The sequence below is a fragment of the Microcebus murinus genome, chromosome 1 (assembly GCF_040939455.1).
Source record: "Microcebus murinus isolate Inina chromosome 1, M.murinus_Inina_mat1.0, whole genome shotgun sequence".
Lineage (NCBI taxonomy): Eukaryota > Metazoa > Chordata > Mammalia > Primates > Cheirogaleidae > Microcebus > Microcebus murinus.
The window spans coordinates 143,903,105-143,930,740 of NC_134104.1; the positions used below are offsets into that span (position 1 = coordinate 143,903,105).

Below are 27,636 nucleotides of genomic sequence, written 5' to 3' on the forward strand. Positions count from 1 at the left end.
ATTGGCCTAGTAAAAAACAAAACTTTTATACTTTATCAAGATAATCCCTGTACTCTCTTTATTAAGTTTTGACTAACTACAAAAACTAAACATTAAAGGGGTGAAGGTTACACCTACATAACTTATTTTAATCACTTTTATAAACTTTTGATGACTATCTCTCTTGGATAAATAAATGACCCTTATTTTATAGTTGCTTGTGATTGTATTTAAACAAATGTTTTAAGCCTTTAATATTTGACAAACATTCAAAAACCCAAATTCTAAATCTAGCCTTTGGACCATAAACTAATTTTTATGTATTAGACACACTGAAAGTCTAAGACAAACATATTAAGTTTATTTGCCATGTTAAAATCATACAGAAAACATTGTCAAATATAAAATGGGTTTTAACTTTAGGTTATATTCATATATTATTAATTATAAATTCCAGTATTGTAAAATATTGATATGTCTTAGTGCATGCTGTAAGTAATCTATACAGTTATTATGTTAAATAACTATATGCCACAAAAATAACCAGCTTTGTCAATTGTCTCCTTAACCTTAATTAGGCTAAGACTTTTATTTTACTTTAATTCATCTCAAAAAGTGTTTTCTTTTTTAAAATAGCTAAGTCCAAAGTTTCCTTTGAGGAAAATCACTGAAAGGACTGACAAGTTCTCTTAAATGCAGGCTTATAATAACTTTGGAGATTATACACCATTGGACTAAAACAAAACAAGCTTCCAGGACTCTAATTAGAAAGCTGATATGGCCATGAGTATCGCTAACTCAACCTCATGAGACCAAGCTCAATTTTTATAAAAAGACTTTTTCTAAAAAGACTTTATTTGAAACATTAATGATTTTTCTTGTTTTGTTATCCAGAGTCCTGACATATTTTAAGTAAATAACAAGTTTACCTGATGATGAGGCATGTCTGACATCCCTCCTTGTGGCAAACAATTGAGTTTTAGGATATAGCCTTAGCCTGGAGGGGGTCCATCCAGTCAGCTGGCCAGGGGAAGCCTTACGTTTTTATTTTAAGTCACAATTCCCCACTTTTCACCAAGATGGGCCAGAGGCTGCATCTATGGTCAAACTTACTTTGTCCCATCCATTGCCAGGGTGGTGTGGCTACCTGTCCAGTGTCCATCCAGTCCCTCGGTAGGACTCTTGTGGCCAAGAGGACTGAATAGGCAAAAAGGGTTACAGCCAACTAAATATTTTAGGCCAAACAGGACTGGAGGTAGACAGGCACTTATCAACACTTTAAAACCTTCTAGATAACATAAGAATAAAAACCAAAATGTCAAAGGCAAGGCTACAAAACTAATTTATCTATGTGTTGAGTTACTGTATTCTTGGGTTTAATGGTGAACTTGTAGTAAATATAAGCATCATTAACATGTAAACTAAGGGAATTTAGAGACTTTTATTGCATCACAATATTTTAGTCTCTTTAGTAATTTATACTAAGGTGGCTGATAAATTATTTGTTACATCTCCATTTACATAAACCTGTAACTGAGAACAATAATACTCAGGAAGTTTGAAGTCTACAGGAAGCAGGAAAAAACAAATTATATGATTGGGATGGATGTCTGGATCACGTGGGCCAAAAAGACAAAGTTTCTCAGTTAGTATTTACTTAGGTTTCTGTGTGCCCCTCCTTGATCTGGAGGGTCTAAACTAATTCAGTTCCACTGAATTGGCCCTTATAATCTCACACACCCCCTCTTCCACATTAGTCCCTGGGCCTAGAGGGAGGATGTTTGAAGATGGCATTAGCGGATTCAATAGTTTTAGTTTCCGGAGATATCAGGTAAACTTGCTATTTACTTAAAATTTGTCAGACTCTGGAAAACAAAGCAAGAGAATCAGTAACATTCTAAATAAAAAGTCATAAAAAATTTAGTTTGGTCCCAGGCAATTAACTTGTCTTCTGTTTAAGGTTGAGTTAGGTATACTCATGGCCATATATAAGCTTTCTAAGTAAAGTCCTGGAAGGTTGTTTTGTTTTAGTCCAATGGCATGTATCTCCAAAGTTATCAGAAGCCTACATTCAAGAGGACTTGACAGTCCTTTTCCATGACTTTTCTTGAAGGAATAGACTTTGGAAGGAATAAATAGACTTTAGCCAGTTTAAAACACTTTCTGAGATGAATCAAAGTAAAACAAACACTCTTAGACTAGTCATGGTTAAAGAGACAACTGACAAATCAAGTTGGTTATTTTAATGTCACACAGCAATTAAACATAATAACCATAATTATTGTTGATAACATTTACTAAGATATATCACTATTTAATATTGGAACACATATTAATAACATTCTTATACAAATATAACCCACACAAAGTTAAATGCCATTTGATATTTACATTGTTTCCTGTATGATTTTAATGTGCCAAATAAACCTAATGTCTGTCTAAGGCTTTCAGTGGTCCTAATATGTAAAAAGCTAGTTTAGTGTCAAAGGCTGGATTTAGAATTTGGGCTTGGAAAGTTTGTCAAATATCAAAGGCTTAAAACATTCATTCAAATACAATCACAAACCACTATAAAAATAAGGGTCATTTATTTAACCAAGACAGAGAGAGAAGTCAGCAAAAGATCCTAACAGTGATACAGTGAGTTATAGGGATGTAATCTTAACCCTTTTAAAGTTTAGTTTTTCTAATTAGTCAAAACCTAATAGAGAGCACAGGGATTACCTTGATAAAACATAAAATCTTTGCTGCTTTTTAGGCCAGTTACCAAAAAGTAAAAGGAAACCTCCTGTAGTGTGATTTATTTTTTAATTAAAAAGGAAACATGTTACAGAACCAAAATGAGTACATCATGTCATTTGATTAAGAGCAAATTAATATCTACAGAAAACTGTTTTAAAGAAAATTTCTTTCTTTTTAATTGTAGCCAACTGGACCACATACAAAATTCTTTAAGAAATTCCCTTTATAACTTTATTCCAATCTGCATAGACTATTTACAAAACATGCCTAAAAACTTTCCATTTAATCTTTCTTATCAAAAAATAGATTTCTACATTCATTGCCTGTTTATATCTTTCTCTTACTCACAAGTTACTTTCTATATTGTTTTTTTCTTTCTAAATCCATATTTCATTCAAGCTCTGAATTAAACAATCTAAATAGACTCAAAGAATTTTTTCTGAACTTGGGTATAAACTTGAGTACATGCACTATTTCTAAAGCATAAGACTGTTTTGAGATTCTCTTTGGATTTTAACAATCATTTACTTTTTACCTTAAAATAAATTACTATACAAAAATTAACAGTTAGAATTATTTTCGACACAAAACTTTGTTACAACAATGTAATGTACACATAGCTGACTAGCTTGTAAAGAGTTAAAAAAAATGGACAAGATTAAAGGAAAACTAAAGCTTCCAATTTAAGCTCTTCTAACTACAACTTCTAGGACAACTTTAAATCCCTAACCATACTGTTAATACCAGATGATAGTGAGCTAGAAACATGTTTTGTGTACCTTTCTACAGACATTGAATCAGTAGAAACTGTATCTGCAGTTAGGATTAAAAGACAAAAACCAAAATATTTTCATAAACCTTTGACCATAAGTTTGTTTTTGTGCTCTATCAGCGTGGTGTTTTATTTATTCTAAATGCTAACACTTAGGCACATTTACAATTTTAAATTTAAATACATGGGCATTTTTTGTTGGTAACTCAGATGTAGTGATTATGATTAAACCAAATATTAAATTTATTTTGCTTATCAAGAATCATACACAGATCATTTTGTCTTTTGCTGAGTTTATATTTCATAACCTTTATGTCAAATGTTGACACCTCAAGAACCAAAAATGTGCAGTAACCCAGGCAAAAACAAATATATGTTGACAATTTAAAAACATTTTTACTGTTACTTTACTAATACCTTTATATTTTTTAATAATAATCCACCTTACTAAAGATTACTAAATTCATGTGAACCATTTGATTTCTTTAATTATTTTATGGGCACTCCCTTATTTTTAAGCCAATTTGGAACCATGTAAGCACAAACATGTAATACATAGACATACACAAAGCATACCTAAACATATACACTCACACACAAGTACACAAAGTTCTTATATATTTTACCCTAGAGCTCTAGCCATGAGATGGTAACACAACTCACCAGTCTGTAAAAGACAACTGGACTGAAATTTCTTCACAGGAAACTAGAATTTGTTCACATGGTAAATTTTAGTTCCCCTGATAGGTAAACTAATTAGGCCTGTGAATGAAAGTTTTGAGACAAGCCTTTCCATGGCAGTTTGGCTTTTTAAAAAAACTCTACCCTTTTTTAAATTTCAGTTTAAAATGAGTTTTCATTTTTGCATTTTAGCTATAACTGGCAACGTGATCTCCAGGTAATTTTTCAACTGCAAACAACATAAACAATGAGTTATCTTAACATGAATAGAAAAAGTTAGCAGGTTTTAGAGTAGCCAAGAAAGAAAAGAGAAATAGCATAAGAGACACTTTAATTCTATAGTGGTAGGTGGACCATCTGAGCTCTGAATTTTCCTTGATGTAATTTGCCCTTCTGTAAAAGCTTATGGACAAGAATTGGCTATAAGCAGCTGGAGCCCTGGAAAACCTGGCATGCCTTGAAACCTTTTCATTTACAAAAATACTTGCAAGTACAGGCACCACAAACCAACTGGAGTTCCTAAAGAGGGTCATTCTCAATGTGTTTTCTCATTTTTAAAGGATTTTTTTTGCCATTTTTCTTTAAAATAAGCTACGAAACTATAGTCTAGCCTTGGTTGTCATAGATCACAGTGTACTAATGGTGGATGAGGCTAATCAATATTTCCCCACTGAATTGGTAGCACCCTCTTACGCTTCTCGGTTTCTCTCTTTGGGAGTCTAGTACCTAAAAGGGGGTTAAAATTCAGACTGACCAGGCCTTATATGTGTTTCCTGGATGAACCTTCTTTCAATTTTTTTGATGTCGAGTTCCCTATAGGGCCATTCATGCTTCAGGGAATCACTCCAGGCAACTCCCACTCAGGACCCTGGTCACCCAGGGCTGCCGTTTGCATGGGAGAAGTAAAATGCTTCTTGTCTTCAGAGCTGGGAAACTCAGTCTCCCATTTTATCTACAAACAAGACAGCTAAGACTCCTCTTTCATAAATGCAGAGAAATTCCAATTCAGAGAAATGTTAGGATGAAAGGACAATAGAGAAGACCCTTAGAATGCACCTCCAAATTTAAATTGGAATCCCAAACAACAATTCCTAGGAAAAGAACAAGCTCAGAGTAAAACATCACCATCAACCATAAACTAGAGATCCGGAGCTCAGGAGGACTTACCAGTTCCACTGAAGGAGAATCTTGGAGTCAGAGGGCCCACAAGGGACATGCCAGTACCTGGTGTTAGTTCGGGCTACTCCTTTGGCAGTCCTGAGTCTTCTCTGAGCCCCACATCTGGGTACCAATCTTGTCAACAATAAAGAAGCCATACTCTGTCAAATAATTTTAAAGAGATTTATTCTGAGCCAAATTTGAGGACCATGACCCAGAGCCACGTCAAGGAAGACTTGAACAATTGAACTCACTGTGGTTAGGTTACACTTTGGTTTTATACATTTCAGGGAGACAGGGATTACAGGTAAAGTCATAAATCAATATGTGGTTTGGCCCAAAAAGGTGGACCATCTGGAAGTGGGGGGCTTACAGGTTATAGGTGGGTTTAAACATTCTTTGACTTGTAATTGGTTGAAGATATAAAGCTTTGTCTAAAGGCTTGGAATGTTTTAAGATAAGGAAGTCTGTTAATTAGAGACAAGCCACTGGACATATATTTGTTGTAATAAATTGAGGACCAGAAGGTGTGTCTTGCATACCCTTAGGCCTTGTAATGGGTTGCAAAGGATGTCTCCAAGAAGGGAGGGGGTATGGTGAGGTATGTCTGACCTCCCTCTCAGGCAGGAAATTTATTTTTAGGATACACTTTTGCCCAACAGGGGTTCTGTTCAGTCGGCTTGTCAAGGGGCATCCTTAAGATTTTATTTTAGTTCACAGCTTTTGTAGTTATCACTGAATTTTTGACTTCAAAAAATACAAGATCTGTGTGCCTGTGGGACCAAGTGCACTTTCATGGATGCAACTTATCTCCAATATCAAGACATAAAGAGTGATTATTAAGGGAAGCAAGAAAAACTGCAAATTAAACCTTTGCTTCCTAACAAAGCCAATGTGAAAAAAGAAAACAGAAGCCACCTACAAAATGAGATGTGTCCAAAACAAAGCCATGGGTGATGGGGCGAAGAAAACACTACAAAGTTGTCTCATACACATTTCATCTGAATTTTGTCACCATTTGTAATCAATTTCTAAGGCTTTTTGTACCCTTTAACTTTATTTATTCAACCCACTAAACAAGTCATCTCATTGTTGCCCCATCCAAAGGAAGAGTGAAGACTCTTGATGCTGATAAGAGAAAGAAAAAGGAGTCACCTCAGGAGAGGAAAGTGTTCTGAGTAAACAGCTGGAGCCTAATGGTAAGCAGTGGTGGGTGATACTTTGTCACTTGCCTTAACCCGTTGAAAGATTCATCAAACCAGAATATAGAAATTCATGTAATTAATGAATACAACTTTTCTCTTTAAAAAAACAGAAATTTTCTTTACAAAAAAAAGAACAGAAATCAATGATATCTTATTATTCACCCATTTAGGTCTGCCTCTTGGCCATTGTTCTCTAGTGGCTTCTGATTTCTGCAATGTGAAAAAGGAAGTCATTATTCTTTCCTACCTGACATTATTTGTAAGTCCCGCACTACAAGACACATTTCAAGTAAGACTGTTCTGGTTTGCAGATGAGGGATCTAGATTATTTTAACAACCTATGTCTCCTCTAAGGCTCATCTCCTGCATTTCTGAGTAGATTCTTCTTCCCTATTTTTATTTCACTGCATGATGTAAAGGAGCTGTCTATGCAACTCCTTGCCCTAAAAGACTCCCCTGAAGAGATCTGATTTGAAATGCATGAAATGATTTTCAAAAAGCTATTTTGCTTTTATTTCTGTCATAATAAAAAAATGATCACCACATTCCATAATTACATAAATTAGTATTTTAGGAAATTAATGGTTTTCTTTTTTGAGACAGAATCTCGCTGTGTTGCCTGGGCTAGAGTGCCACGGCGTTAGCCTAACTCACAGCAACCGCAAACTCCTGAGCTCAAGCAATCCTTCTGCCTCAGCCTCCCAAGTAGCTGGGACTACAGGCATGTGCCACCATGCCCGGCTAATTTTTTCTATATGTTTTTAGTTGGCCAATTAATTTCTTTCTATTTTTAGTAGAGACAGGGTCTCGCTCAGGCTGGTTTGGAACTCACTCTTGCTCAGGCTGGTTTCGAACTCCTGACCTTGAGCAATGTGCCCACCTTGGCCTCCCAGAGTGCTTGGATTATAGGCATGAGCCACCACCCCCAGCTGTGTTTTTCAAATGAAGATTTTCTTTACATTTCACAACTCGATACAAAAATTAATATTGATATATTGCTTTTCACTTTACAAAGCACTTGTAACATACATTGGCAGCCAAAAGCAAGTCTAAATGTAAAAAGGAATACATAAGCATTCTATTAATAATTCCAAATAAAAAATATTTGCACACTTTTACTTGGTCAATTTCCTATTTCTTGCCAAAAACAATCACCTGTCAATCAGTTCACCTAAGCACAGGCAAAAAAGCTGGCAGAAATCGTCAGTGCTCCTTCAAGAAATGGAAACTATGAGTGTCTAAAAAATTATAATTAATTTCAAATACACATTATTAACTATAATTCCACACTCAACACAGATTTGACATGAATACATTTCCAATTATCTTGAGAATTTGTTTCATTGCTTTACTTTGCAGATTTTTCCGGTAGCACAGTTCTTTTTATATTTTGAATCAAAATGTAATATTTATCCATCAAGTGTTAATGTTAGCTTTTCTCATTTTGTCGGCCCTATTCCAATCCCTCAACACCACAAAAACACATGAACAACCCCCTCCCCCCATATATACCTTATCTAGGAGAACGTGTGTTGATATTTTTCAGGATGAAGAAAACTTAGTTCATATTGTTCTGTTATGAGAATCTTCCCAAGGCTAAGCAGCACAAAGTAACCTGAGCCAGGATAACTTGCTTTGCCTTTTAGTTTTTTTATCTGGGTTAGCGGCCAGTGGGTACTTGATACAGTAACACTAAAATGGCATGTTTTAAGGGTTTATATGCCAAAGGAAAATATCCGCTTTCTCTCTTCCATCTGCTTAGTAAAAAATAGATGGATATCGATGATAGTAGATAGACAAACAGGTAGATAATAGGTACAATAAGCCATAAGATTTCTCACCAGTGACATCATTCTAATCTGGCGTTACTATGTAACAGGTCCCATGAATTAACCCAAAGTCTATAAGGTTGTAATGTTAGCTCACATTTTTTAAGCATTAAAAAGAGCCCAGGCACTGGGCCAAGTCAGTCATATGTTACTTTAATCCTCACAGCAGCCTTACAAAGTGGGTATAGCTATTTCTCTTGTTTTGCAGATGAACAACTAAGTTTTACTTAGGTTACATATATAACTCACTCAAGTCACACACCAGACAGGTAAGTAGTAGACCTGGGGTTTGAAGTCAGCTCTGTTTCACTCTAATGACTGTGCTTCTAACCTCTTAACAATGTTACTGCCCCTTACTACACAGGTATTTGCTATCAGAGAAAATATTTTAGAAAGTAAAATCATCGCCAATTCAGCTAAGTTTCCAGAAGAAAAGGAAAGCTGGTAGCCTTTAGGAGCTCTATCTAATCGTGAGATTGGGCACTATAAATTTTTGTGTATTACTTTTGAATGGCTCCAAATGAAATCATTTATTGTGAGGGGATAGGGGTATTGTCTTACTCCAGTCACATGACCAGGAATTAAGTGAAAAACAGGAGTGGCCAGTAAGTCACTCTTTAAAGATTTCTCAAGACCTAACTTCCAACCTGTATTTTCAGATCACTGGACATAACAGATATGTACCTTGTATCAAATATTTTATAGATGGTTGACAGCGCATGGTACTGGAAAAGGTATAAGCTTTGGACTAAAGTTGAATTCAAGCCCAGGTGCCATCATTTACTAGAGCTGAACATCAGACAAGTCATAGTTTATATCTTTGAATCACAGTTCTCTCATTTATCAATGGAGACTACAATGCTTATGTCACAGGATTAAAGGAGCTAATATATGTATGTAAAGTGCCTGACAAAAGCTATAACACTTAGTGGGTACTCCAATGTGATTTTGTCTCACTCTCCTTATTTTAAAATGCTACCTTTAGAAAGAATACCTGCCACTTCTGTAAGTTTCTGCAGTCATTTTCCAAGCATTATCTTATTTAGGCAGGGCAGCTATTATTTCACAAACAGGAGATGAAGCAACCTGCTCCTGTTCATAGATACTGTAGTACAACTGAGGCCCAATCGGATTTCAAGGTAGTAAAGGGTTTGTTCTTTAGGGAGCTATTTTCATACAGACTAAAATTGCCATGAGAAATTTTAAATACAAAAGATAACCTCCTCCTAGGGTGAAAATCAAGCCAGTTACAGGTAAAATACTGCCAAATTTCCTATAAACACATGGATCAGAGCAGAAGTTGGGAACCAGGAGAATATTTCAATTCTGACTTCAGGGAAAAATTTAGATGGCTACTAATTTTTTGCTATTATAACTGTTCTCACTATATTGATATGCACTGTGATGAATGATGGATCCAGCCAGAACTCTACTACTCTAAGTCAATCATGCATTTGTAGAAAAAATGAGCTAGAAAAATATCTGGATGTCATGGCTCCTATTTTGTTTTCATGTATTTTCAAGTTTTTAAAGACTTAGACCTGCTGAACCTAAGAATCCATAGAGCCCAATATCCAAAGTCTAGAAAGTCATGTTTTATTGGTTTTAGTTGCTCTTTTAAAAATATATAAACAGCATAAATCAGTGTGCACTGACATCAAAATCAACTGCCCTAATCAATCAGACTAAGCTTTGAGGAAATTCTCATTTTGTGTTTTTGATAATCCCGTTCTGTAGCTTTCCTGATTTCAAGTACAACGCTTTTAGTCTTCAAAAATGTTACAATTTGCTATCACCATAAAATTGTCAGCAGGAAATATAGTAAATTCCATCATCCATTGTTGTTCTTTCTTATTTTACTCAAGGAAGCCCTATTGTCAACTTCTATGTCATTATTTTGCACACATTTATCTTCACATATACAAACACTAAATTAAAACCAAAGGCAAAGCAAAAGAAAAAGTCACCATTTTCAAACTTTCAGATTCTCCTCCTCCGAATCTTACCTTTGCCTCTTTTGTGATCAGAAAAATCCATAGCAGTAATACAAGATTTCAGAGGGATTCTCTTCTGAACAAACTTGTTATTACCCTTGACAAAAGAGAATGCTTACACTACTTCTCACTAAATCAAAGACAATATGCCATTTAAAATTGTTCAATGTATTAAAGCAATATATAATAAAGCAATAGGCTAAAATACAGTCAGTTCTCCACTCACCTTTTTCTCATGGTTGGCACAACAAGGATTCATAACTAGAAACGTCAGAATCTAGGACAGTGCAATTCAGATTCCACCTTATATCTTCTGCTCTGAAAACTGCAGAAAGTCAACTAACAGGACAAGACAGGTTTGAATGATCTTCAACATCCATCTATTCTCAAGAAGGACCTGAATGGCAATAGAATGCCAATCTGGAATATTCTATCTCCTTAACAAAATGATATATGGAGATCTTGAGGTAAAAATGAGCCAGGAACGTAGGTCAGCCAACCTAAGAGGAGCTTTCAAGTCCAGAAGAGCTCAGAAGGATGAAAGCTTCCAGAGAATTGGAACTATGGTCCATAGAAATAAAGTTACTTCACAAAATAATTCATATGCATCTCAATCTCCCTTATTTGGATAGTAATGTGTAATGACATAAAATACATATATATATATATATATGTATATATATATATATACACACACACACATATATATGTGTGTGTATATATATATATATATATATATATATATATATATATATATATATATATATTGCTGAAGGGGTGAGAGCCAGGGATGGATTTTAGGGACAGCAGCACTGGGTGACCGCTCACTGGCCTGTTAGGCATAAAGAAAATCCACACTGGGGAATAAAGGGGACCCAGTGGAAGCAGAGGGGCCTCTTGTCTCCAGGGCTCCAGACCCTGCTTCAGCTCACTCTACTGTGGCTCTGATGCCTCTTAAGGCCTCTGTTGGCTCCCACCCAGAGCTGTGAATTCATACCTGGCCACCCTCCCACTCCGTGTTGTCAGGATCTGGGGAGCTCAGAGTCTTCTTGCTCTCCACTCTAAAGGCAAGGACTCACTTGAAGGGAACTCTCAGGTATTTTGAAATATGCAGGACATTCTCTTTGACTCTTGCCACCCTGCTGTGCAGCAGATGTCAGGGCTTCTTCCTCCTGTCTGTCTGAAACTCTGTGCCCTGTGACCAAATACCCATGCCCTCCCTCTGCCATCCCCCAGCCTCTCATCACCATCAAGCTACTCCACTTCTATGAGGTCACCTTTGCAGACTCAACATGTAAGTGACATCATGCTGCATTTGCCTTTCTGAGTTCATCAATATGTTAAATAGCTTTGTGTCAGCATTCCACATAGTGCATAGTGCATGTATATAAACTTCACATTGTACTCCATCCATGTATACAACTATGACTTGTCTATTAAATCTAGTATCAGTAAAACCATAACAAATAAATAGATGCAGGAAGCGTGGCTGGGCCACCCCACATACTTGCTCTTGCTGCTTCAGCTGTCCACATTCCCAGGCACCACCTTGTTTACCTGTGCAGCAGATCCTCTGGCTGGCAGATACAGCACATTATTAATATAAAGTTGGGAAATCTCCTAGTGAGTCCCTTCCGGCCGAGGCCCTCCTCAGAGGGAGAGGATGAGGTCGTCCCGTCTGGCTTCTTGGCCTGAAGACAGTTGGCTTCCCTGGATGTGTCCTGGGGGGAGGTGTCTCCTCCTTGCTCTTCCCCATGGCTACTGGTGCTGTGGGTGGAGGGGAGGCCATGGGGCCATGATGTGGGGCCATGCTAGGATTAGGACTTATCTGCAGGCAGGGTAGAAGAGTGGCAGTCACTGTGGCTTTCCCGGTTACCTCTGGCATCTCCTACTCCTTGATCCAAATGTTCCTCATAATTTCAGGAAGGGTGGGCCTCTCCCAGGTGTCAGTGGTCAGGAACTTCTTCAAAAATGTTTTCAATTCTTCAGGAAAAAAAAAAAAAACACAAGTGTCTCATACCTTCCATGGATGATGTTACTTTTAAGTTTCTCCCAGTTGTCACCATCAAGTGGAAGACTCCCAGCTGTCATGGTATAGAGGACAACACCCAGGCTCCACATGTCCATCTCCCGTCCTATATATTCCTCACCCAGGAACATTTCTGGGGCACAAAACAAGGAGTCCCACAGCAGAAGGTGTCCAGCTTCTTACCCTCACTAAATGTCATGGCAAAGCCAAATTAAGCTACCTTGATTTTCTCCTTCTCATCAAGTAGAATGTTGGGAGCTTCAGGTCCCCGTGGACGATGTGGTTCTCGTGGCAGTACTGCACGGCAGCCAGGATCTGTCAGAATTTGGCCCCGGTCTTCTCCTCCTTCAGGTGGCATTGTCTCGCTATATGCCAGAAAAGGTCCCTGCCACTGGTGTACTCTGTTACTAAGCAGAGCATGTCTTCATTCCTGATGACATCCAGAAGCTTAAGGATGTTAAGATATTCAGATGATTCAGGGCCCTAGTGGCTTTGACCTCCATAGCCACGCTTTCCAGGCTGGGGATGGTCTGCTTGGACATGACTTTGATGGCTACCTAGTAGGAGCATGCTTGTCCAGCGTCACCTTGCCAAAGGTGCCCGAGCCAATTATCTTGAGGAGCTTACAATTGTTAAGCACCTCGGTGGATGAATTAGAGGCCTCGACCTCCTCCATGGTCACCTCTAACTATGCTAACTCTACCCTAACTATGCTAACTAACTAGTGAACACTACCAACTATGCTAACTAGGCTAAGAGAACTAGTAATACTAGCTATACTAACTACTCTGACAATACTAACTTTATGAACTACTTTAATAACATTAATAAATAATCTAAATAGGCTGATAATACTAATTATGCTAACACTACAAAGAAACAATACTAATCATACTATCCTAACACTAATAAAAATCAATATTAATCATGGTATGCTAATGCCACTAACAAACAATGCTAACTATAGTATGGTAACAAGACTAACAGACAGTACTAACTACCCTACGCTAACACAACTAACAAACAATGCTAACTATACTGACTACAATAACAATGCTAACTAAAACAAAAAGGCAGTCTCGCTACAGCCAAACTCCACAGGTCACCAAACAGCGGCTTCCTGGGCAGTAAGGACGAAATCCTAGCCCCAGCCAGGGGCTCATACAGGTGCTACTAGTTTGATAACAATGGGTTTTTATGAGATCAGAGCAAGAAATCAGCCCAATCATGGCTGGGTATAACCCACAGTGGTTTTTTTCCTTTTTTGGTCGCAAGAACATTTTCCTCTTTAAAGAAAACAAGTGTTTTTTGTTGACATGGTTATAGGGATTGATATTTAGTTTATTAGAAATTTAAACCTGTAAAAGGCTTCAGGGACCTTTCCATTTATAGTTTGAAAGTAAGCAATAACTTTAGGCTTTTAAAGACCTTATAATGTCTCTACTTGAAATAGTCAATTTCTTTTTTTTTTTTTAATTCTGATTAGTGTCAGGGTGATGGTACAGCATAGCTGACATTATCATCCACTTTTAAGTGACACTCCTGGGGCAGTAAGAAGTGAGTAAGGGCCAGCTCTGCATCTCTGGGCCCAGACAGCCTGGCCCAGAATGAGGGAGAATAAATGGCAGATACCACAACCCAACACTGGGCTCCAATCAAGCCAGGACTGACTCAGGATGGTTCCTACCCCAGGTACAGTGAAAGGTTCCATGAAGGCACGGACTGGAACTGTTGTGGTTCCTGTCCTTGCCTTCTTGGCCTGGAGTTGGATGAGCACTGTTGAGCAGGGCCTGGGGAGCCCTGCACACCTGACAGCTGGGTGCCAGAGTAGAGTCCGTATCATGTCCACACCTCCACACCAGCAGGTAGGTGTCCTTGCTGGCCCTTGGTTTCTCTTGGTCCAGAGGATCCCTCCTGGGGTTGCCTACTAATCCATCATGCAGATATGTGGGCATGTAGGATATTGGCATTTATTTGTTTTTACTCTTTTTATTCTATGCTTTTGTATATTTTTTGAAAAAGCAAAATGCTTTAAACAACCCAAATGCTCTACAAAAAGGGAATGGCTAAAGTGTAAATGACTGCATAAAAATAATAACCTAGCCTATATTGCAACCTAGAAAAATATAACATCTTAGAATAACATGATTGAATAAGGCAAACTGCTAATCTTTCATCCCACAGCATAGCTAAGTCAATACTTGCAAGGATAGGGAGAGGGTCAAGAAAGAAACATGGGAAAAATATTATCAGAAAAAGCTGATGCATCCTCTAAAAACAATTTTCTTTATGATTTTTATAGTGCTGCATATGAAGTAATATTTTTGTCTTAATTAAAAGATTATTGAAAAGAAACCATTAGGTAACTAATAGCACGAGTACTTTGCGGATATGGACTAAACCCCAAAAAGGTAGCATGGCAATGACTAAAGTTCCTGAATGAATCAGAGACTCAAAAGACGCTGCTAATTATAGCTGGTGTGACTAAGTGCCAGCTTTTCAGATAATCAATCCACTAACCACACAGTGGCCCAGATGAGGAACTAAAGCCAACTCACCATGGTGACTCCCCTGGCCTCCTGGTAGGCCACCTTGATGACGTCTGCAGTGCTCGTGCTGAGGACGACGAGCATCCTGAGCCTTCTCTGATGTGCAGCTCTGCCTGCAGGAGGGAGAGGCAGGGAGGGTTGGGCTGCGTGTTGGAGGGTGAAGGGCCGCCCGGTGGGTCTCGCCCCAGCAGGGCCATGTCAGGGCAAGGGCCGTACCTGGATGCCCGAGTTGTTGTAGGTGTGGTTGTAGACTCTTCCAGAGTCACTCTCACGTCCTCCACCAGGATGAGGTCTATGGAGGCTGACAGGGCACAGGAGGGTCGTGCTGAAGGGGCAAGGCCAACACCATCAGATCCAGGAGGCCATGACCAACTGCAGGCCAACACCACACCTGCCCACAGGCTGCTCCTGGGGAAGAGCAGGCCTAGAAGCCTCAGGTCTTGGTCACTCACTATATCTTGGGCACAAGCCCCAATAAACTCATGGTTCTCCTGAGTCCAGCTGAATGGCCATGTCCCCTTTGAAGCCTCCCTCAACCAAGGCAGAGTGAGTTGCCAGCTCCTCCACTCAGACAGAGGTGGGGTGAGTAACAGTCCTGCTCAGATGCCAGCCCCACCCCACCCTGCCAGGCCACACAGGGTGGGTGACTCACACACACCTCCAACCCTCAGGACCTCACAGCAGAAGGCCGGCTTGGGAGCACATGGGAGATACTGCATTGATGGAGTGGATGGGGGAGTAGATGGGGAGTGGGCAAATAGGAAAGCCACTGGCCAGGCCAGATGCAGGGGAGGGTCCCATGGGAAGAGTCCTCACAGCTAGCTGTCTCCCAAGAGGATAAGGACAGCCCCCAATGCCTTAGGTGGCACATTGCGTAGCTCTGTTTCCTGCCAAATGTCATTCGAGAGAGATTGCCAGACCTGGCCCAGATATGGCCCACTCATAGTCAGATTATTTGAGCACCCCGTCTACACCAGCCATGTACAAGGCACTGGGGGTGCAGTGACCACCCTCAGGGAAGAGTGAGTGAAGGACAGAAGGTGCTGGGTGCAGTGTGGGTGCCACGGGCAAGGAGGGTCTGGGAGGGAGAGCAGCTCTCAGGGAGCAGAGACCTCAAGCTGAGGAACACCTGAGCGTCACCAGTGACATGGAGCCCCCAGGGCGCAGAGCATGAGTGCAAAGGCCCTGGAGGGATCCCGTCGGGGTGTCTAGGCCCAGCCAGGAGGCCAGGAGTCCCTCCGCTCCAGCCCAGGGCTCCCTGGTTCACAGATATGAGCTGCATAACTGGGTGGGTGAGCAGGAGGGGCAGGGCTGGGCCTCTGGTCACCAGCAGACGCCTGCAAGGGTTGCTGTGTTTGCTCTGGAGGTCAGGAGGCCTTGGCGTCAGCCCTGGCTGGGTGACCCTGGACACATTTCCTCACTCGTTCATTCTAAACAAACCCCCTTGGTTGGTGTCTGCTCTGTGCCAGGCACTATGCCCAAGGCTAGACGGGCAGACATGGAGGATCCTAAGGTCACTATGCTTGCTTCTAACAGGAGACAGGGAGAAAAAACATTACAGACCATGGGGCCCAGTGATGTCTGCAAGGTTGACGGTGGGTGGCAGGGAAACGCAAGGGCTGCCTGGCCCAGGCTGGAGGACGGAGCTCCTCCAGGAGCAGGAACTCCCCACAGCTCACCCTCTCTGGGCCCTTTGTGGACAAGGCAGGGTTCAAACACAGTAAGTAACAGGTGCAGTCGTCAGCCCACTGTGCTGCAGCCCTTGTGAAAGCCTTCACAACCACTCTTGGAGGAAGGCCCACTTTTTTTTATTCATGTTATACTAAGTAACTCTTACTGATTGCTCACTCCCTCCCAGGCTGCTTTCTAGCCCATTCCATTTATTAGCTCAGCTAATCTTCAGCACAACCCTACGGGGCAGGTGCTGTCCCCCATTTTACGGGCACAGAATGTGAGGCCACAGAAATTAAATGAGCAGAGTACAGAGCTGCTGCATGTCAGACTTGGATGCAGCCTCGGGAGGCCGGAGTGGAGGCTGAGGCCATGTGCTCCGCATGCTCATGCCATGACCACCTCTGTGAAGAGGGATTCACGGACGTCAGGCAAGTGGCGGAATCCGCACAGACTCCAGTCTTGGGAGACCCCGGAATCTAACACACTAAAGGCTGCTGTGTCAGTTCTGGGGATCTCTGGAGACCCTGAAGGGTAACTCTGGAGTGGGCCAGAAGCACCCCTGTGTACTGACCCCTGTTGGAAACATTTCAAAGCCTTTAGAGCCCACACTCCTGCCTTCCCAAGGACAGCCTGGCAGATCAGCGCCCTGCCGAGCCTGCTGAGCACTGTCTCATGTGACCACATGGATGTCAGCAACCTTTGTCCCCCATGGGGGAGGCTCTGCTCCTTCTACATTGATTCCTACTTTGAGCCAGAAATCACAGGGAGAGGGTTATGCCAAAAGCTATTCTGAACAATTGGAGGTTTTATTCAAATTTGTCAGAGCAAATGAATAATTTGCACCAGGGAAGGAGTGGGAAGGGTGGGTGGTGAAGGACAGGGCCTCTGACTCACCTTAAGGGGCAGGTGGGCAGCAATGGTGACCCTGACGCCCAGGTGGTCGTGGCCATTGTTGTAGCTCACCAGGAGCGTGGTGGATCCCTGGGCCACGGCTCTTACCCTGACGCTGCTGCAGCGTTTAGAGCCAGGCGGCAGCCTCCCTGCACAAAGGGCCACAGGGCCACGTAAACTTGCCTTTGGCAGGAAAGGCACAACAGGCTGAGGCCCCTCTTTCATCTTGGGCTTGATCTGCAATCTGATGTTTTTAATTTAAAAATATTTAATTGTAATTCACATGAATACACAATTTATATAATAATTTTTTCCAAGCCGGGCGCGGTGGCTCACGCCTGTAATCCTAGCTCTCTGGGAGGCTGAGGCGGGCGGATTGCTCGAGGTCAGGAGTTCGAAACCAGCCTGAGCAAGTGCGAGACCCCCGTCTCTACTATAAATAGAAAGAAATTAATTGGCCAACTAATATATATAGAAAAATAATAATAATAATAATAATTTTTTCCACATACTGAACACACCCTATATCCAGTACCCAGATCAAGAAACAGATTATCAGCACCCCCAAAGTCTCCTGGAGACCCGTCTGATGTCTAGCCCCTCCCCCAAGAAAACCACTATCCTGACTTCTACCAGTACAGCTCAATTTTTGCTTGATGCTGTAGTTTCTATAAAGGGAATCACTGAGCATAAACCCTTTTGTATCTGGCTTCCTCAGCTCAATATTGTTCATAAGATTCCTCATTTGTTGCAAATTGTACATCCTTTACCCACATTTCTATATATTAATATTATGCCATTGTGTGAATACAGAGCCATAGATTTACCCAGGCTACTGTGCACACTTTGGTTCCTTCCGGTTTGGGGCTCTGATCCACAGAGCTGGTCAGAACAAACGTGCACCTTCCTTTTTGGGGGCACGCTTAGACATTTCTGTTGGCTGTATCCAGACTCCTAGGCAATGGGGTGTGCATTGTTACTGCCAAATATCTTTCTCAAAGTGGTTCCATCAATTGAAAGTGCTACTAACAGCTGCCCTACAACCCTGCTTTATTTTCCATCAATGTTTTAATTAAATTTCTAAAACTTTATTTATTTTGATTCTGATAAAATACACATAACAAAAAACCTCCCAGCTTTGCACTTTTACATGCACAGTTCAGTGGTGTGAAGGACACTCACGTTGTGCAAGCATCTCCACCATTTATCTGCACAACTCATCCCATAAACCGAAACTCTGTACCAAATAAGCATTAACTCCCTAATTCCCGTGCCCCCTGGCAACCACCCTTCTACTTCCTGTCTCTATGAATTTGACTACTCTGGGTACCTCGTATAAGTGGAATTTGATAGTATTTACCTTTTGTGACTGGCTGATTCACTCAGCACAATGTCTTCCAGTTTCTTCCATGTGGTAGCATGTGACAGAATATTCATTTTTTAGGCTGAATAACAGTCCACTGTATGGATAGACCACATTCGGTATATCGATTCATCACTGGTGAACACTTGGGTTCCTTCCACCTTTCAGCCATTGTGAGTAACACTGCTATGAATGTGGGTGAACAAACACCTCTTCGAGATTGTGCTTTCAATTCCTTTGGGTATATACCCAGGTGTAGGTTTGCTGGATCACATGGTAAATATGTTTAAGTTTTTGAGGAACCACGATACTATTTTCAACAGTGGCGACATCATTGGACATTCCCTCCACCAGTGCACTAGAGTTCCAATTTCTCCACATCTTCACCCACACTTACTGTTTTCTGTTGTTGTTTGGATAATAGCCATCCTAAAGGGTAGAAAGTGGTTTTTCATCGTGGTTTTGATTTGCCTTACTCTGGTGATTACTAATGCTGAACATTTTTTCATGAGGATGTTGGCCATTTGTATATCATCTTTGGAAAGATATCTATGCAAGCCCTTTGCCCATTGTTTAATTGGTCTTATTTGTTTTATTCTTGTCAACATGTAAGAGTTCTCTATATATTCTAGATGGGAACCCCTTATATCAGGTATATGATTTGCAGGTATTTTCTCCCATTCCATAGGTTATCTTTGACTATGCTGTGTCCTTTGATACACAGAACTTTTAGATTTTTTATTTGAGATAGAGTCTCATTCTGTTGCCCGTGCTAGAGTGCCATGGCATTAGCCTAGCTCACAGCAACCTCCAACTCCTGGGCTCAAACGATCCTCCTGCCTCAGCCTCCCAAGTAGCTGGGACTACAGGCATGCGCCACCATGCCCGGCTAATTTTTTCTCCTTTTTGTAGAGACAGAGTCTCGCTCTTGCTCAGGCTGGTCTCAAACTCCTGACTTCAAGCAATCCTCCTACCTACCCCTCCAAGAATGCTAGGATTAAAAGTGTGAGCCACTGTGCCTGGCCAGAACTTAGATTTTGATATAGTCCAGTTGACCTACTTTTAATTTGTAGCCTCTGCTGTTGATTATATCCAAAAAATCAATGCTAAATCCATTATCCTGAAGCTTTTCTATGTTTTCTTCCAGGAGTTTTATAGTTTTAGCCCTTAACATTTAATCTTCAATTCGCTGTGAGTTAATTTTTGTGTATCATGTTATGTCAGGGTCCAACTTCATCCTCTTGCATGTGAATGCCCAGTTGTCCCAGCACCATTTGCTGAAGAAACTGTCCTTTCCCCATTGGACAGTCTTGGCACTCTTGTCAAAAAGCAGTTAACCATGCATGGCAGGATTATTTCTGGGCTCAGTATTCTATTCCATCACTCTGTCTGTCCATGCCTGTTTTGATGACAGGAGCTTGTAATGAGCTTTGAAAACAGGAAGTGTAAGACCTCCAGGTTTGTTCTTTTTCAAGATTTTTTTGTTTATTTGGGTTTCCTTGAGAGTCCATATGCCTGATACTTTGCTAAATTTGCTTTAGTTGTTACAATTCTTGTGTGGAATCTTAAGTGTTTTCTACATATGAGATCATGCCATTTCAAACAGGTAACTTTACGTCTCCCTTTTCAATTTCAGTACCTTTTGTTTCTTTATTATATTTTATTTATTTTATTATTCCTTTTATTTCTTTCTCTTGCCTAATTGCTCTTTCATTTATTGGTGTCACCAGATTACATGTGTATGCACTATGTGTCCAAAAACATCAAATAATAATCAGATTTTTTGATACATTAGTCTCTTAAATCATGGACAAAACAAAAGTAGTACTAGCTTTTATAACTGTCTATGTATTTACCTTTACCAGAGGTCTTTATTTCTTCATAAAGATTTGAGTTCCTGTCTAGTGTCCTTTCTTTTCAAATGGAAGGACTCCCTTCATTCAGAGAAGGTCTGGTGGTACTTAGCTTTTGGTTATCTGGCAATGTCTTAATTTCTCCCTCATTTGTGAAGCACAGTTTGTGGATATAGCTTTCTTGGTTGACAGACTTTTTTTTTCTCCCTTCCATGACTTTGAATATTTCAACCCACTGACTTCTGGCCTTCATGTTTTTTTGATGACAAGTCTGATGATGATCATGTGGGGAAATTATGATGAGAATTATCTTCCTAGCAGATGTTAATAATGGACCTTATTTTGCATCACACACCACAGAACACATTTTGATAGTATCATGATGTCAGCTATGTTGTAGCATCATTTTGACGCCAATCAGAATTTAAAGAAAAAGAAATTGGATATTTCAAGTATAGCCACGATGAGGCTTTTAAAAGGCTAAAGTTACAACAGATTTTCAAAGTATAAATACAAAGGGCCCTGAAGCATTGTACAGGTTTAAATTTCTAATAAATTAAATATTAATCTGTATAACCATGTAAATAAAAAACACTTGCTTTCTTTAGAGAGGAAAATGTTCTTACAACCAAAAAGGGAAAAAGCCACTGTGGGTTATCCCCAGCCCTGATTGTCCCATTTCTTGCTTTCACCTCATAAAGAGCCACTGTTATCGAATTGGTAAAACCTATATAAGCTCCTGGCTAGTCCTAGGTCTTCGGTCCTTATAGTCCAGAAAGCTGCTCTCTGGTGACCTGTAGAGTTTGACTCTAGTGAGAGTGAGACTGTTTTTTCCTTGTTAGTTAGCATTGTTAGTATAGTTAATGTAGTTTGTTGGTAGTGTTAGCATAGTATAGTTAGTATTGTTTATTAGTAGTGTTAGCACACCTAGTATTATTAGTATTGTTAGCCTAGTTCATAGAGTCAGTATTGTTAGTGTTATCAGAATACTTAGTATTATTAGTATTCTTAGCCTAGTTAGTATAGTTAGTATTGTTCAGTAGTTACTTAGCATAGTTTGTGTAGGTAGGTACTGTAGAGTTAGCATAGAGGTGACCATGCAGCAGGGCTTGGCTTCCAGGTCCTCCCTTGAGAAGCTTAACAACTTTAAGGTCCTCCAGACCCTTAGCTGGGGCAGCTTCACCAAATTAGCTGGGGCAGCTTCACCAAATGATGCTGGCCCAGCACCTTCCTGCTGGGACCCAGGTGGCCATCAAAATTGTCTCAAAGCAGAGACTTTCCAGCCTTGAAAGTGTCTATAAGGAGGTTGAAGCAATGAAGACCCTGAATCATCCAAACATCCTAAAGCTGTTGGATGCCATAGACAGTAAAGACACCATTTACTTAGTAACAGAATACATGAGTGGCAGAAACCTTTTTGAGTATATACTCTGACATGGCTACCTGGAGAAGGAGGCAGCCCAGGCCAAATTCCAACAGATCCTTTCTGCCATGTAGTACTGCCAACATAAGATCATCCACTGGGACCTGAAGCCCCACAACATTCTACTCTATGCCGATAATAATGTGAAACAGCTAACTTTGGCTTGATCGTGACATTTGGTGAAGGGAAGAAGCGGGATACCTTTTGTGGGACTCTCTTGTATGCTGCCCCAGAAATGTTTCTGCACCAGGAGTATAATGGGCTGGAGGTGGATGTGTGGAGCCTCAGTGTTGTCCTCTACATCTTGACAGCCGGGACTCTTCCATTTGATGAATAGGGTTTCAGGGACCTTGGAAGTCAGGTTGTATACAATACCTCTTTTCTTTTCAGATGAACTCAAACTTTTTCTCAAAAGTTCCTGACCCTTGACCCCAGGTAGAGGCCCACCCTCTTCCAGATTATGAGTGACAACTGGATAAATTCTGGGCAGGAGACACTGAGGCCATACACAGAGCTGTCTGCAGATGAGGCCATAGGGAACAGGACATGAGAGGAGACCGGGAAAATCCTCCAGGCTGCGCAGCCAGACGGGAGGACCTCAACCTCTCCCTCTGAAGACGGCCAGGGCTGGCAGGGGCTCACAGGAGATTTGTCAACTTCATGCTGAGACTGTGCTGATTCCTGCTGGCCCAAGAGAGCCTCTGCAAAACAAACAAGGTAGTGCCCATGAATGCAGAGGACAGCTGACGCAGAGACAAAAAGCAACTATTGGGGCAGTCAAGCCATGCTTTCCATTCTATTTTATTAATTATGGTTTTATTCATATGATTTTTAATTGACAAGTCATAGCTGTATACATGTATGGGGTACAATATGAAGTTTAGGTACATGTACACTATATGGAATGTGACTTAAAGCTAATTAACATATCAGTCTTAGTAGGATGTATATTTTTAGGAATTTACTCATTTCTTCTATGTTATCCAGCTTGTTGGCATAAAATTGTTCTTAGTCTCTTATGATCGATTGCATTTCTGTGGCATCAGTTGTAATGTCTCCTCTTTCATTTCAGATTTATTTGAGTTGTCTTTTTTTTTCTACTTATGGTTTATTGTGTTTATCTTTAAAAAACACAGCTCTTCATTTTTTTTTGTTGTCTTTCTTGTCTCTATTTATTTGTTCTGATTTTGTTATTCTATTAACATTGGGCTTTATTCTTCTTTTTCTACTTCCTTGAGGTGTAACATTTGGTAATTGACTTAAAATTTTGTTTCTTTTTTAATGTTGGTGTTTATTGTTATAAACTTTCCTCTCAGGACTGCTTTTGCTATATCCCATAAGTTTCGGTATATTGTGTTTACATTTTCATTTGTTTTAAAACATTTTTTATTTCCCTTTTGATTTCTTTTTGATCCATTGTTCAGGAATGTGTGGTTTAATTTCCATACATTTGTGTATTTTCCAAAGTTCCTCCTATTATTGATTTCTAGTTTCATAACATTATGTTTGGAGAAAATCCTTGGTATGATTTCGATCTTTAATTTGTTAAGACTTTTTTGTGGCCTAAACCTAGTATGATCTATCCTGCAGAATGTTTCATGCGTTCTTGAGAAGAAAGTGTATTTTGGTGCTGTTGGATGAAATGTTCTGTATATGTTCCTAGGTCTAGTTGGTCTGAAGAGTAGTACCAGTCCTGTGTTTCCTCACTGATTGTCTACCTGCATGATCTACCCATTATTGAGTCCTCTATTATTGTATTACATTTTATTTCTCCCTTCAGATCTATTAGTATTTGCTTTATATATTTAGGTACCCCCAGTTTAGCTATATATATATTTACAATTGTTATATCTTCTTAATGAATTGAATCCACTACCACTTCAGTGCTCTTCTCTGTCTCTTCTTACAGCTTTCGAGGTGAAATCTATTTTGCCTGATACAAGTTTAGCTACCTCTGTTCTCTTTTGGTTTCTATTTTCATGGAATATCATTTTCTATCCCTTCACTTTCCAGTCTATGTGTGTCCATAAAGCTGGAATGAGCCTCATATAGGCAGCAGATAGTTGGGTCTCGTTTTGGTTTTGTTTTGTTTTGTTTTGTTTTGTTTTGTTTTGGGGGGGTTTAAATCCATTTAGCCACTTTGTATCTTTTCATTGAAAAATTTAATCCATTTACATTCAAGATAATTATTGATAGGTAAGGATTAACTATTGCCATTTGTTAATTGTCTCTAGTTGTTTTGTAGATCCTTTCTTCCTCCCTCACTGTCTTTGTGGTTTCTTTGGATAGTGATACACTTTGATTCCTCTCTCTCTCTCTTTTCTTTGGGGGGCAGGGAGAGTTGGCAGAGCTAGCTGATGCTTTATTTTGGGAAAAGCAATTGAATTGGTTTTCAGTTGGGGGCATGGGTAAGAGGGGGTACCCCAGGCAGTAACTCCCCTCGCTAGTGGGCAGAGGGCTGGGGCTGAGCCTCAGGTGGGTCTCCTGTTTCCCTGTGCTCCCTGGCACAGCTGCCTCCCCCACAGGCTCTGGGGTAGCAAGTCGAGGGTGTAGGCTGGAGGGGCCGCAGTGGCCATTCACTAGGGCAGGAAATCAGATGACTCAGATACCAGCTTCTCATCGTGGGTCTTGATCTTCTTCACTACCACAGCCCTCGAGGAGCTGGTATGGCTGAAGGAGCCAGAGCTCCCACCAGAGCCAAAGCAGGGTGGGAAGGAGCTCAGGCCACAGCTGAGGCCAGGGCTTGTGAGGCCCCTGTAGGCCGAGCTCAGCCCACCTGAGTAGCTGCTGGTGGTCTTCGTGTGGATGCTCATGCTCTGCATCCCAGACTCCAGCCGACTTTCCTCGCACCCCAGCAGCTTGCGGTAGGTGGCGATCTCGATGTCCAGGGCCAGCTTGACATTCATCAGCTTCTGGTACTCACGCACGCAGCTGCCGCGCCATGCCCTGCTTGGCTCACTGCAGGGCGGCATTCAGCTCGTCCACGTTGGCCTTGGCATCGGTAACGTCCAGATTCTCGCACTGCTCAGCATCCGCAATGGCAGCCTCCAGGGAAGCCCTCTGGCCTTTAAGACCTTCGATCTCAGCCTGCAGCCAGCTGATGTTCCGGTTCAAGTTGGAGATCTCTGTCTTCGTGCGATGCAGGTCATCCCTATGCTTCCCAGCCAGAACCTCCAGCTCCTCCTACTTGGTCTGGTACATGCTCTCAGACTCAGCCCAGCTGCGGGTGACGATCTCCTCGTACTGGGCGAGGACCTCAGCGATGATGCTATCCATGTTCAGCGAGCAGATGTTATCATGGACAGAACCACAGATGTGTCCGAGATCTGGGACTGCAACTCACAGATCTCCTCTTCATGTAGCTGCCTGAGGAAGTTGATCTCATCAGTCAGCCCTTCCAGGCGAGACTCCAGCTCTACCTTGTTCATGTAAGCTTCATCCACATCCTTCTTGATGAGGACAGATTCATTCTCCATCTCTGTACACTTGTTGATCTCATTCTCATACTTATTCTTGAAGTTCTCCACCAGCCCCTGCATATTGCCAAGCTCCCCCTCCAGCTTCAGCTTCTCCTGGCCCAGTGTGTCCAGCTGTAGCAGAAGGTTGCTGATGTAGTTGTCAAACATGCCATTCATGGTGCTCCAAGCTGCTTTCTGCTGCTGCAGGAGGCTCCACTTGGTCTCCAGCATCTTGTTCTGCTGCTCCAGGAACCGCACCTTGTCGATGAAGGAGGCAAACTTGTTGTTGAGGGCTTTGATCTCCTCCTTCTCCTGGTTGCACACAGCCTGCATGTTGAGGGCCACCTCCAGATTGAGGGGGCTTAGCAGGTTCTGGTTCACTGTGATGGCTGTGATGCCCCCCATACCACTGGCCGGGCATAGCCGCCACCCAGACCCATTCCCAGGCCACCTGGAAGCCGCTGCTGCCCACCCAGGAGAAGCTCAAGGAGCTGATGTGGGCACTGGGCCCGGTGGTATACAAGTGGCTGCTGAAGGCCCAGGGGCCATAGGGGGACATCTTGTAGGACCCTCTGGGTCACCCTGATGGACATGATGGAGGCTGGAGTGGAGGCAGGCAGGCAGAACCAAACAGAGATTCAAGAAGAAGCGAGAGGCCGGGCGCTGTGGCTCACGCCTGTAATCCTAGCTCTTGGGAGGCCGAGGCGGGCGGATTGCTCAAGGTCAGGAGTTCAAAACCAGCCTGAGCAAGAGTGAGACCCCGTCTCTACTATAAATAGAAAGAAATTAATTGGCCAACTGATATATATAGAAAAAATTAGCCGGGCATGGTGGTGCATGCCTGTCCCAGCTACTTGGGAGGCTGAGGCAGAAGGATCACTCGAGCCCAGGAGTTTGAGGTTGCTGTGAGCTAGGCTGACGCCACGGCACTCACTCTAGCCTGGACAACAAAGCGAGACTCTGTCTCAAAAAAAAAAAAAAAAAAAAAAGAAGAAGAAGCGAGAAGCTGCTTCTAGGTGGATCTCTTCCTTCTACTAGAAGTTTTTGCTTACCATGAGACTTACATAAAACATCTTATAACAGGTTATTTTAAGCTGATAGCAACTTAACTTTGACCACATATAGAAACTCTACACCAGGGGTCCTCAGACTTTTTAAACAGGGGGCCAGGTCACTGTCCCTCAGACCATTGGAGGGCTGTTGGAGAGTGCGGGGCACATTCCACACATGCGCACTGTGGGCTGGTGACGAGTCTGCTGCTAAGCAGGACAGCCAGTGGTGGCAAAAACACGGGGTGGGCTGGATAAATGTCCTCCACGGGCCACATGTGGTCCTCGGGCCGCAGTTTGAGGACACCTGCTCTACACAGTTACTCCTGCCCCTATTTTATGTTTTTAATGTTAGAGTTTGTACCTTTTTAACTTGTATGTCTCTTAAGAAATTATTGTAACTAGGCTGGGCGTGATGGCTCACGCCTGTAATCCTAGCTCTCTGGGAGGCCGAGGTGGGAGGATTGCTCAAGTTCAGGAGTTCGAAACCAGCCTGAGCAAGACCGAGACCCCTTCTCTACTAAAAATACAAAAAAATTAATTGGCCAAATAATAATATATAGAAAAAACTAGCCGGGCAGGGAGGCTGAGGCAGAAGGATCACTTGAGCCCAGGAGTTTGAGGCTGCTGTGAGCTAGGCTGACGCCACAGCACTCTAGCCGGGGCAACAGAGTGAGACTTTGTCTCAAAAAAAGAAAAAAGAAAGAAATTATTGTAACTATAGTTATTTTTAACCGTTTTGTCCCTTAACCTTTATACTAGAGATATAAGTGATTTTCATACCACCATTACAGTATCAGGGTCTGGATTTGACTACAGTAGTCTCCCCTTATCCATGATTTCCTTTCCCAAGTTTCGGTTATATACAAATGATATCTGAAAATATTACCTGAGAAAATAAACAGAAATAAGAATCCCGTAAGTTTTAAATTCTGTCATTCTGAGTAGTATGATGAAATCTTGCACTGTCCCACCTAGGATGTGAAT

General features: G+C 41.4%; 1 pseudogene; it reads right to left on the reverse strand.

Moving 5' to 3' along the window:
• Positions 1-24,683: 24,683 nt before the first annotated feature.
• LOC105860567 (keratin, type II cytoskeletal 8 pseudogene) lies at positions 24,684-26,560 on the reverse strand (annotated as a pseudogene).
• Positions 26,561-27,636: the final 1,076 nt, after the last annotated feature.